This window comes from Globicephala melas, chromosome 7 (assembly GCF_963455315.2).
Source record: "Globicephala melas chromosome 7, mGloMel1.2, whole genome shotgun sequence".
Lineage (NCBI taxonomy): Eukaryota > Metazoa > Chordata > Mammalia > Artiodactyla > Delphinidae > Globicephala > Globicephala melas.
In genome coordinates this window covers 38,559,064-38,572,370 of record NC_083320.1, presented here as the reverse complement: position 1 = coordinate 38,572,370, position 13,307 = coordinate 38,559,064, and the positions used below count along the sequence as shown (strand labels likewise).

Sequence of the window (13,307 nt, the reverse complement as noted above, 5' to 3'; positions counted from 1 at the left end):
CAAATACTCAAATGCAAGTTTCTGCTTACTAATGGGCTTAGAATTTATTAGTTAAAATTGACTATGCCAAAGTATCTCTAAAAGGCTCAACTCAGTGTTGAAAAACCTCACTCAGATGTTTTACTTTACATAACTTAGATCAATGGAAAAGAAGTAAAATCAGAATGCTGAGATTATGATGAGAGACTATTTCCAAAACTGCTTTGGAAAACTTCATTTTTCCCTTGCAATAAAAGTAATGTATTTTTTAAGAGTTCATGTTTCCGTAATAAATTAAGATCAAACCCCATGCAAAAATGAATTATGCAAAGTTGCATAAAAACTTTAACAATCAAGCCACTCTATCTTCAGCTAAAATTTGAGTTTATAACTACCTTATTCAATGCAATGTTCTCACATGGGAAAATGAGGGCTACTCCAACAACAAGGAACGACTGCTTCACATTTTCTACTGATATCTAAGAATTCTTCCCTTGTGTCCTGGTTTCATATCTATGCCTTCTGCAATAAGAAAGGCAAATTTTCTTCAGAATAATATCTATGTTCTTCTGAAAAGCTTTAGTAGACAAAGCTGATGGTAAGGGAAACTGATTAATACTCACCAAATTTATTAAAAAGAAAGCTAGTCCTTTAAAGCTCCTTAAACAATCCACCCACGGTGAGCCTCTGCTGAGGCTATATGGCCTATTCCCAAAGGACACAATTTAACACAATGTAGCACTCCTTTAAAAAAAAAAAAAACCCTACCACTTCTAATTATGATTAGGTCGGTACTAACCTGCTCTCTCAGGTAACAGACATCTGCTTAAATGACAACCAAAAACAAAATCACTTTTCCTCCAGAGGTCAAGAGAGATATAATTACTAAGCAAATTGCAAAATGCTTTAGTATACAATTTCATTTCCAAAAGCAGCAGATTTTGTTTAGAAGATACAGACAGAAGCAGATGACAAATACATTAAACAAGTGTTTTTATTTAAAATATTTTTGCTAAGGAGTCTGGAGGTGAAACCTCACCTGAAGGGCAAGTACTGAAAACATTCATTATGAAAAGATTTGTACAAAAGCGAGAGAGAGGCATGGACATATATACACTACCAAACGTAAGGTAGATAGCTAGTGGGAAGCAGCCGCATAGCACAGGGATATCAGCTTGGTGCTTTGTGACCGCCTGGAGGGGTGGGATAGGGAGGGTGGGAGGGAGAGAGACGCAAGAGGGAAGAGATATGGGAACATATGTATATGTATAACTGATTCACTTTGTTATAAAGCAGAAACTAACACACTATTGTAAAGCAATTATACCCCAATAAAGATGTTAAAAAAAAGAGAAAGAAATGCAAAATTGGAAATTAAAAAAAAAAAAAGATTTGTACAGAATGGAAATGCACCCTCATATTTTAATTTCCTAGATTGGACATTGAAAAATAAAACCAATAATAATAACTAACATCCTTGTTTAACCCTTCAAATTCCCAAAAAAACACCACATGCATACACACACATGCACACACCTGTTCAACTACACTGTACTTCAAACTCCATTTGTGTTTTACTATATAAATAAGGAAAGCAAAGGCGGGATTATATTTATGTCTAGAGACACTAAAGAAAATATAATATGTCTGCAATAAGCAGAGGTGTGAGACCTCTGGGAAGAGAAAGCAGCGAGCCATCAGACCCCGCAAGCCAGCTGTCACCTGAGATGAATAAAGTTATCACCAAATTCTCAACTAAGACCCCTTCCCAGTGGCTCTTCACTGTGCCTTCTTGCTAAGAGAAAGCATACTCATTACTCACTGTTTATCATACATAGTCATAACCCAATGCTTAGCTTACTCGGCAAGAGTGTGCTAGGAAAATGATTAAGATCAGAAAAATCCCTCCTATTTGACCTACCAATAAATGATTTCAGGGCATTCAACAGAGAGCCTGCAGTGACTGAAGCTGCCCCTCACTTCCTCTTTCCAGGTGGAAAAGTATCAGAAAAATGTAATTTTCCCTCCAGCCTGCTGCCCTTTAGCAAAAGGCTCTTCTCCCCACAATTTTCTCAAATGATATGTTATGATCCACAACATAATAATAGCCCACCTGTAAATTTGTAAAAGGGATGGACAAGATAGAAAGAATTTTAAGTTTCAAAAGTTGTTAATTTTAAAGACTGAGTCCAACAAAGCTTTCAAGCTGTTGATTAGCTTGAATCATAATTGACTGAATATGCAGCCAGACAAATATGAGAAAATAATTAAGATTTGGTTTAACTCTTCTGAATTCTTTAAACGTGATAAGGCTTTCAATTCAATTACTTAATTAAACTTTTCTTTTGCAGATGTGAATAGATAATTCACAAAAGGAAAAATTTAAATCACTAATAATTATATGTTAAAAATTAAAACAAAACTTAGATATAATTTTCTATGCACCAAAATATCAACTCTGAAAAATAACAGTACTCAGAAGTGAAGGTGCAGTGAGACAGAAACTCATGCTGCTGACAGGATGGTTTTGCAAAGCTCGCTGGGCATGCCCTTGGAGAAGAAAAGGCATCTAGACCAAAACTGAAGGCAGTGGGGGACAACTGAGTCCTCAAAAGAAGCAAGTCAGCTGTTACTAGAAGAAGAGGAAATGAATGCTGGACAAACATAAAGGAAAAAGAAAAAATGGCAGACCGTTATACGCGTAATTAGAGAAGAATTTAGGATAGAGTGTGGGAAGAATCAAGACATCTTTATCTCAACAGTCAAGGAGAGAATGGAATGGGCCCTCACTGGCATTGGCATAGATACCAATTTTTTAAAAATTGATCTACACTCTTAAAATGCTATTAAATTAAGAACAGCAAAACCATTTCAAGAATCATTTTTAAACATTATGCCAGATATGGAAATCAAAATTTCGTATATTTTCAATACCTGTTTAAAATTCCAACATATTTTTCAGTAAATACACATGAAGTTCCATGATCTGTCCAAGGACTGATAAAAAGAAACGAAAAACTCTTTTATGTCGAGCATTCTTGGTGGTTTCCTTGCCTAGCAGCAAATAGTGATGGTTTGTGCAGGAGAAGTAGAATCGATTCATTTTAGAGTAATCTCTTTTCAAAGATATTCAACTTTTACTCACTGTACAGCCTTAGGGGAAAAGATGTCTTTTTTCTCTTGTGTGGAACACATCCCAAGACATTAACTTCCGCTAAAGCTGAAGATAATTACCAATTGTTGGTAAATGGAATTCGGATATTTAAGAACTCTGCATTACTTTGAGGTGGTTGGAGCACATTTGTGTGGAAAAGTCTTTCTTGCAAAGCAAACCGCATAAGCTTCTAGCTGTGGATTGTCAAAAGCTGCTAAAAAAGATGACTAACTGTATTTATATACAATTGCTTATTCCATAAAACACCAGAGATTATAACTACAAACACTATTAATTGTGGCATGTACTCTATACCCCACAGAACACTCCCCTCTTTTCCATTCCCGTTGCCACAACGGCACTAAGTCAAATCCACATCATATCGTATCTAGGCCATCACTTCTTTATTATTTATTTGGCTGCACCGGGTCTTAGCTGTGGCACACGGGATCTTTGTTGCAGACTGAGGGATCTTTAGTTGCAGCGTGCAGGTTCTTTTTTTTTTTTTTTTTTAAGTTGCAGCATGCAGGATCTTTTAGTTGCAGCATGCGGGATCTAGTTCCCCGACCAGGGATCGAACCCGGACCCTGTGCACTGGGAGCGTGGAGTCTTAACCACTGGACCACTAGAGAAGTCCCAGGCCATCACTTCTTAAAAGGCCTCTCTGATCCTTGTGTTTTCTCCCAGACAACCCATCTACTCTCTTCCTATAGCACTTTTTCAATGACAACGCTCCCAATCAAGTAAAATACATAATTAAAGGGCCACGATGGTAGTGAACAAAGGGGCAGGGGTGGGACCTGGTTTAGGCAGGGTGAGTAGGCAGGCCTCTCACAGGTAGTGACATATAAATTGATTAAGTTGAGACCTGAAGTTAGCAGGCAGTTGCATAGTCCAGGTGAAAGGTGAAGATGGCCTGGATTTGCATGGTGGTTCCGGGGGTCAGGGTGGTTTTTTAGTGTATTTCTTTATACTTCCTTAAACAAACCCAAAGTTCTATACAAACTTTCTCAATAGAAGGCTATCTATCTGCTCCCCATGAAAATGCTTAGCGCGCCCACCATTGCTCATGCCATCCTCTCTACTTCCTGCACCCACCCCACCTTCAAGGTCTAATGACCACTCTCTTCTTGAAGAACAGCCAGCCAGAGGCAACATTCCCATGACTGAATTCCAGTGGCCTTTTTGATATCATTCATATCACGTGTAATTCACAACGCTTTATAGTCTAATTATAAAGATTCGTGTCTTCTCTTGCCAGAGTATAAACTCTTTGAGAAAATTACTGCTTCTCTTATATGTTATATTCTCCATAAAATAGTAAGTTTTCGGTAAATATTTTTCAAATAAATGAATGGATGGGGTTGACTCCTACTAATCAGAAAATAAGAATGTAAAAGGACTAAATCAACAGTATGAATACATGTTGCATTTTCTTTAGAATTAGCCACATTAGCCATCCAAAAAGATTTACTGAGTAAAGTACCTACTTTGTGCTGAAAAGCACAAGTCCCTTGTTATAGTATAGAAAGAAATATAAATCAACCTGCAAGAAAGAAATAGAGAAGAATTGTCTTCTATACTATAAGGTGTAAGTGCAAAAGTCACTTACACCTTAAGTGCAAAGAGCTCACTGCCAGGAATGATCAGCAGGGGCTGGAGTGTTTAAGAAAAGCCTAATGAGGGGCTTCCCTGGTGGCGCAATGGTTGAGAGTCCGCCTGCCGATGCAGGGGACACGGGTTCGTGCCCCGGTCCGGGAGGATCCCACATGCCGCGAAGCGGCTGGGCCCGTGAGCCATGGCCGCTGGGCCTGCGCGTCTGGAGCCTGTGCTCCGCAACGGGAGAGGCCACAACAGTCAGAGGCCTGCATACCACAAAAAAAAAAAAAAAAAAAAAGCCTAATGAGAAAAACTGAGCTGGACCTTGAAAGATATGAGGAGGCCTTTGAAATATGGCATGAATTTTAGGCCAAAGAAAGAATGTGATTAAAAAGTAAGGAAAATAGAGAGAAAAAAAAGTAAGGAAAGATAGCAATTAGCTTCCACTACCTTTACTCTGGTCCAAGCCACTGTCATGTCGTCTGAATAAATAATCATCTATATCCCTGCTTCCATCCTTGATTTCTTACTGTCTATTCTCAACATAGCAACCAGAGTGATTCTCTTCAAATGTAAGTCAGAACATGTTGCTCTCTACCCCAAACCCTACAGTGGCACCCGTTTCAGTCAGAGTGAAAGCCAAAACCCTTACGCTAGTCTGTAAGGCCCCACACAATCTGGTCTCCGGTGCTCTCTGACCTCATCTACCACTACGGCCACCCATGCTCATGTGACCCTAGTGCCACTGCTGCTCCTCGAAGGCACCAGCCACACTAGCACAGGAGCCTTTGCATCTGCTATTTCTTCTGCCAAGGAAGCTCTTCAGGCAGAAGACCTGAACAGACATTTTCCAAATAAGACATACAGAGGCACATGAAAAGATGCTCAATATTGCTAATCATCAGGGAAACACAAATCAAAACCACAATGAGATATCACCTCACACCTGTCAGAACAGCTATCACCAAAAACACCACAAATAACAAATGTTGGCAAGAGTGTGAAGAAAACGGAACCCTTGTACACTGTTGGTGGGAATGCAAATCGGTGCACCCACTATGGAAAATAGTATGGAGGTTCCTCAAAAAACTAGAAACAGAACTACCATATGATCCAGCAACTCCACTGCTGAGTATATATCCAAAGAAAAAGAAAACACTAATTCAAAAAGATACATGCACCCCAATGTTCACACCAACATTATTTACAATAGCCAAGATATGGAAGTAATCTAAGTGTCCAACAACAGATGAAAGGATAAAGGAAACGTGATATATATACATAAATATGTGTGTGTGTGTGTGTGTATATATATATATGTATGTGTGTGTGTGGAATATTACTCAGCCATAAAAAAGAATGAAATTTTGCCATTTGCAACAACATGGATGAACCTTGGTGGTATTATGCTTAGTGAAATAAGTCAGACAGAAAAAGACAAATACTGTATGATATCACTTATAGGTGAAATCTAAAAAATGAAACAAATGAAAGATTATAACGAAACAGAAACAGACTTACAGATATAGAGAACAAACTAGTTGTTATAAGTGGAGTGAGGGAGAGGGAAGGGGCAATACAAGGGTAGGGGATTCAGAGATACAAACTACTATGTATAAAATAAATAAGCTACAAGGATATACTGTACAGCACAGGGAAATACAGCCATTATATTGTAATAACTCTAAATAGAGTATAATCTATAAAAATATTGAAGCACTATGTTACACACCTGCAACTAATATTGTAAGTCATCTATACTTCAATTAAAAAATAAAATAATAATTAATAAATCACCAATACCCGAGATTTCCATGGTATATAGAATGATCTGGAAGAACCAAAAAGTTAAATGAATATCAATATGCAGCATGTGGATAAGCAAACAGTTCTGTTCAGTATCATGACCCTGCTTATTGATACCAGGTTTAACCTTGATTCAAGTATTAGGATAAAAAATGTTTTGAAACCTTTCCCAAACAGACTGCCTGCATTTTCATAGCACACATAGTTTTCAAAATTTTCTGACAAAGAAAAAAATCCTTTTAACCTAGGTATCCTTTATCCAGCTGCACTCTATTAAGGAACTGAAGAAAGCAAAACATACACAAAACAATGAACTGAAGATTTTTTATATGAGTCCTCATTCAACCATTCTTCCCATGCAATGAGAGAGTTGATCCCTACCACTCATATCTCTTTTAGTCAGTCACTCACTAAATTTCAGATGTTCCAACAATAAACTGATGCAAAGAGAAAATGCATGAACTAATAAAAGACTCAGGATTTCATAAAAGTCAATGAAAGTGATTTTGAAAAACTACTTGAACCACATGCTAAACCAATGATTAATAAGGGTCTGGCAAAGATAGCATAGTTGACAACTGAAGGAGGAAAAATATTCAGTGCAATTTGAACGTCACAGGATTAAAAAGAATGTCACACGGGAAGGCTGACAGTGGCCTGGCACAGCTTTTGTAATATGACTTTCAAGGCTGGGGTAGAAAGACAAATACCATATTACGCTATTATACAATTTTTTGAAAAGATTAACTCCCCAACCCTCTAAAAATGTCAACTCTTCATTTGTTCTTTTTTCACTCTAATAATTAGGCCGTATTTGTGATTACAAACAAGATTAAACTGATTTCCATAATTTGAACTTTTGTTTGTCGAGATCCAACTCTTTTTTCCCCTAATCACTATGAAATCCGGCTTCCCAGTGTAAATGGATGTGTTTTAAGAAGCCCGCTTTTCTGGCATCTCTTGTCTATGTCCTGCCCTCACACTCACCCCATGGTATCCCACAACCACCTTATGATGAAGCTGTAAATTCCAGATTGCCATTTCCAGATGAGAGCACCACACTAGTGGGCGGCACAGCTGAGACCCACACTTAGGTCTTTAAAGCCTACTTCTCTTCCCATTTGACACTGTTCCTTGTGGCAACTATACCAAGCCCACATCATGGGGTACCTACAGTTACCCACAAAATTGCGTGGTGGGGGGGCGGCGGGTGAAATCACCCGTTTACAGGATTTAAAATCAGCGCCTTCCACGCAGGTGCCGAGCAGCCTCCTGCTGCCAAAGCCGAGCTCCTGAGCTGACCTGCCATGCTTCCTCCCTGCCTTCTCACTCTCATTTCTGGTCCACCTACTGTAAGCTTTGCAGACATAGAAAGTCATTATTTCTTTATTTGTTATGAGCCAAAGATCTATTATAAGTCAACTTTATAAACCCACAATATTGTTGAGAAGCAGCAAGTTCCCTCTCTCAAAACAGTCTCCACGGACTCTGACAACTTTGGAGTGTGAAGGCACAGCACAGAGGCCCCGAGGAGCGGCTTTGCCGATGGGGGCCATTCCAGAATAGGACTCATAACAATCACATCCTTTTTGCCCGTCTCCTCTCACCCACCCATTTTTGAGAAGGATGATGAATATGTAGTAGAGGGTTCCTTGAGCAAGCACATGAAAGTTTGTACACAGAACTGCTGCAGTAAGCAGACAAGTAAAGTTCTGCCTCCCACGTCAATACTGGGGCTGGATTTCATGACATTTGAGTATGTGTTAAAAGGAAGACAGTGTTGGCTTCTTAGCCTAAGGATACTGGGAGGAGGGAGGAAATTTGTGATGTCAACTCTGGGAAGCTTGCCTGTCTAAACTACCAGCTTCCTCCTGCCCCAATGCACCGATGCCTACAACTAATCCTCAGGGACCCTAACAGCTCTCCAGCCGACTTCAGAATGACATGTCATAAGTCCCTAACAAAGCAACTTGGTCTTCTCCACCTTCTTCCCTTCCCACTAGACATCACCAAGATGTCTAGTGCAGTAACAGTGACATGGAAACGATTCACTGAAAGTGGAAAAAATATGGAATGAAACAAGGTTGAAGTTGGTGGAATGATTTCTGCAGAATAGACAATTCTTACAAAATAATGTTAGAACCATTTTAATTGGGTTATATATCAGATAAAGTTCTATTTTAGGTAAAATTACCAATTTCCTTCTAAAGACGCTGAAAAAATTCTTTCGTTTCAATGAGTCAAATTATTTTAACTTATTAAATTTACAGAAATTGGAGGGACTTCCCTGGTGGAGCAGTGGTTAAGAATCCACCCTGCCAATGCAGGGGACACAGGTTCGAGCCCTGGTCCAGGAAGATCCCACATGCCACAGAGCAGCAAAGCCCGTGCACCACAACTACTGAGCCCGCACTCTAGAGCCCGCGAGACACAACTACTGAGCCCACACGCCACAACTACTGAAGCCCACGTGCCTAGAGCCTGTGCTCCGCAGCGAGATAAGTCACTGCAATGAGAAGCCCACGCACTGCAACAAAGAGTAGCCCCTGCTCGCTGCAACTAGAGGTAGCCCGTACTCGGCAGAGAAGACCCAAAGCAGCCAAAAATTAATTAATTAGTTAATTAAAAAAAGAAATTGGATTTCTTCTCCAAATTCAATAGACTACAAGAAGCTGCATTTTAATTAATAGATTAAAATCTATTCAAAGAAGGAAATCCATTCAGTTTATAAATATTTACTTTTGCTTAGAATGCTACACTATTAAATTTAGAAAAATACCATGGCCTTAATAGTTTCAAACAAATTAAAATTTTGTTAAAACCTAAATCAATTATAACTGGTTGTAACTGAGGGAAAAATCTCAGAACACTATGCACTTATCCATTACTTTATTAATCCAATTCTTTTTTTAAAAGGAAGATCCCAGTGTAATCCAAAAAACCACTCTCTGCCATGGTCAGTCCTTCTGTCATGACGCATGAGTAACTGGGATAAAGAAGAGATTTTGAATCACAAGTATTGGCACTTCTCCTCTCTCCCTCTCCTCCTCGAAGAGGCAAGTGTTCTCCTGCCTGCCTTCTGGAAGTAAGGAGACCTTGCTGGTCAGCCGGGCTGAGAACCAGAGAGACAGCTGTGTATGGCTCTCGCCTCAATCCAGCGTGTCTGACACAAGGCCCATCCCTAGTCTCTTCTGACACTTTTCTCTTTTTGGTTAGGCAAGTCGGGATGGGTTTCTGTCACAGACTTAAAGAATCCTAGATAATACACTGGACATGTCCCACTGTTTAGTTACAAAACCTAGGTAATGGGGGAAGCAGGGAGGGAAAAAAGGAAAAATCCAAAGAATCTGAGTTGACCTATAAAACACTGTGCTTTGCCAGAGAGGGGCAGGGAAAGAAAGACAAGAAAATGATGTGGTGGTGGGAGGGGAGATGTATATACAAATTTCCAGCTGCAACATAAACAAGCATTTCTGGAAATCTAATGTACAGCATAGTGATTATGGTTAGTAACACTGTATTACATACTTGAAACTTGGTAAGAGAGTAGATCTTAAATGTATCACCACAAAAAAGAAATGGTAATTATATCACATGATGGAAGTGTTAGCTAACTATGACAGTAATCATTTTTCAATATATAAATGTACCAAATCAACATGTTGTACACCTTGAACTTATACAATACTGTATGTCGATTATGTCTCAATAAAGCTGGGGCTGGTGAGGGGGGGAACCAAAAGGAAAAGATTGTGGGGATTAAGTATGGGGAGCATTTTTTTCTGGGGGATTAGTGAGGAAGAAGGAAGATGGGAGAAGTAGCTACCAGGAATATGACAACCACAGGATGTGTTAAACTACCATATTCTAGACCCCAACCCAAATCTACTGATCCTAACCCACCCATGGGACACAGCCCAGGCATCAGATTGTAAACATGTTCCCCAGTTGATGTTGATGAATGCTGAAATTTGAAAGCTTACTGATGTAAGAAATCACCAGCTAATCCCTATAGAGTCCCAAGTTAGACCAAATAATAACTTAGATGCTCTCTCCCCAAGTATATCCAAGTTTATTAAATTTTATTATATTATTAAATATTTAAATAGTAAATATTTTAATATTTATTTTATTAATTTTAAAAGAACCAAAAGTCGACTGAGAGACTTTGGTCTTTCTAAAATTTAATTCTATTTCCCATAAAATTTATAGCAACAATTACTTAAACAATAAAAACTTAACACAAAATCTTATTTATTCATTCTTATTCCAAAAAAATTTTTCATGGCACATTGCAGTATGAGACGCAACAAGCTGAAAGAAGTCGGTGAAGAAAAGCCAGGGGAAGCAAGCCAGGGGTCAAGTTTATGCTCAGAATTCTCGCCATTCAGCACTGCTCAGATACTAGAAATAAGCCATTGATTTGTCTCTGAACTTCCTAGCATCCCGACCAAAGACTCACAAGGATCACAGGCCTAATCCACATGTCTATAAGATAAACACAAATGGTTTCCTGGTGATAAGCCCTGACTTTAAGTAAAATTATATGACTTTAAGTAAAATAAGAGATTTCTGCTTATTAGTCTTTATGATATAGGAAGTATTAACCTGTATTCTTATATCTACATCAAGTATGACATTTGTAATTGTATTACCTTTTTTTTTGACATCTTATTGGCTTAATACAAATAGTGTCAATTCGGGCACATTTGTACATAGCTCTATAGTGGTCTACAATGCGGTGTCCACTACAAGCTATCAGCCACATGTGGCTACTGGGCATCTGAAATGTGGCTGGTCCAAATTGAGATACGCTGTAAGTATAAAATACACCAGATTTTAAAGACTCTGGTCTTTTAAAGTACCAAATTTTAAAGTACCAAAAAAGGGAAATCTCTCAAGTTTTATATTGATTACACATTAAAATGATAAAGTTTTAGATATATTGGGTTAAATAAAATAGATTATTAAAATTAACCTCACCTGTTCTTTTTACCTTTTTCAATGTGGCTACTGAAAAATGAATGTGTGGCACACATTATATTTCTACTGGAACAGTGCTGGTCTAGCAGCTACACTCCTGCTTAACTCAAGGGTCAAATTTAGACTTAAATCTTAGATCTTAAAGCAATGGCTGGACTTTTTTTTTTTTTTTTTTTTGCGGTACGCGGGCCTCTCACTGTTGTGGCCTCTCCCGTTGCAGAGCACAGGCTCCGGACACGCAGGCTCAGCGGCCATGGCTCACGGGCCCAGCCGCTCCGTGGCATGTGGGATCTTCCCGGACCGGGGCACGAACCCGTGTCCTCTGCATCGGCAGGCGGACTCTCAACCACTGCACCACCAGGGAAGCCCTGGACTTCTTATTTTTTAAACAATTCTTTGTGAATATAACTTCTCATAAATAAGTTTCTCTTAAGAATTTGGCAACAGGAAGTTCAAGATAAAGTCTACTAACAGAAATCTGACCTTGAATATTTGACACAAGTGACTAAGGGCAAAACCACTGGGAAGGATCTCATCCTTTTGTGAACATGACGGAAGCTGACCAGTACGTGCACCTGCATAAAAGGCCACTCCTCTCCTGCATGGAGATTTATTTATTTATTTATTTATTTATTTATTTATGGCTGCATTGGGTCTTCGTTGCTGTGCAAGGGCTTTCTCTAGTTGCGACAAGCAGGGGTTACTCTTCATTGCAGTGCACAGGCTTCTCATTGCAGTGGCTTCTCTTGTTGCGGAGCTCAAGCTCTAGGGACACAGGCTTCAGTAGTTGCGGCACGCAGGCTCAGTAGTCGCGGCTCGCGGGCTCTAGAGTGCAGGCTCAGTAGTTGTGGTGCATGGGCTTAGTTGCTCTGTGGCATGTGGGATCTTCCTGGACCAGGGCTCAAATTCATGTCCCTGCATTGGCAGGTGGATTCTTAACCACTGCATCACCAGGGAAGTCCCGTCCTGCATGGAGATTGGTACAGAGATCATTTCTGGGCAAGATCTTCCTCAGAAAACAATTCTTGTCTATGTATGACCAAATGAATGATGACCCCAAAGCTCTAAGGAGAAAACATGGGCCAATAAACACATCCTGGTATATTTTCAGAGCAGGGCTTACCAGTGGGCCACAATCCAATGATGTAATCCTATGATTTCAGTAAATCAATTCCAGGACAGAAAGTATAAAAACAAAACTAAGCCCCATCCACAAAGACCAGTGAGAATCCATGATGAAATTGTGTCATCCAATGAAAACGAGCTTATTTTCTGCTAAATTTGCTTTTAACAGTAATTAGTTTTACTCTAAGCAGCATGCTTAGGGAAGTCAGCAAGACCTTTATACGTATTCCCTCTGCCTACGGAAGCCATGTAAACAAATGAATCCACTCACGCAAGAGAGGAGAGGGTAGACTCCGTTCTTCTTTAAGAAAAGAGAATCTCATGATTGAAAACACCTAATCACAAAGGGTTTGGGACCCCCTGCAAGAAACTAGTTATGAATTCTTTTTTCTATTACATCATAAAATTGTAGGGTATCCAGCTGGGATGATGCTAAAATCTCTTGGCCAATGAATTACTTCGAAAGAAGACTTTGAAAGAGTACAGCCAACTAAATTAGTTTTAAGTACATATACCCAAAGTCTAAGTAAAAAATAAACTGCCCCAAAACACAGCACTACCAGCCGAGTCCAAACCCAGTGTGGAGTATGCTGTGGAACACAATCTTCGGGATGTTTTTACATCAAAGTAAGATGTAAGAAGAAAAGAACATTCTAATCAG

General features: G+C 39.3%; 1 protein-coding gene across 7 annotated transcripts in view; it reads right to left on the bottom strand.

Annotated features, from left to right (window-relative positions):
• Nucleotides 1-13,307, bottom strand: part of HECW2 (HECT, C2 and WW domain containing E3 ubiquitin protein ligase 2) — a 417,892-nt gene that overhangs the window by 258,203 nt on the left and 146,382 nt on the right. The window contains exon 1 of one of the 7 annotated variants that reach the window (XM_060302121.1): nt 12,085-12,137. The exons of the other annotated variants lie outside the window; for them this stretch is intronic. The gene's annotated coding sequence lies outside the window, so the exon portion shown is untranslated. Of the gene's footprint in view, nt 1-12,084; nt 12,138-13,307 lie in introns of those variants that run through there. 7 annotated transcript variants of the gene reach the window in all.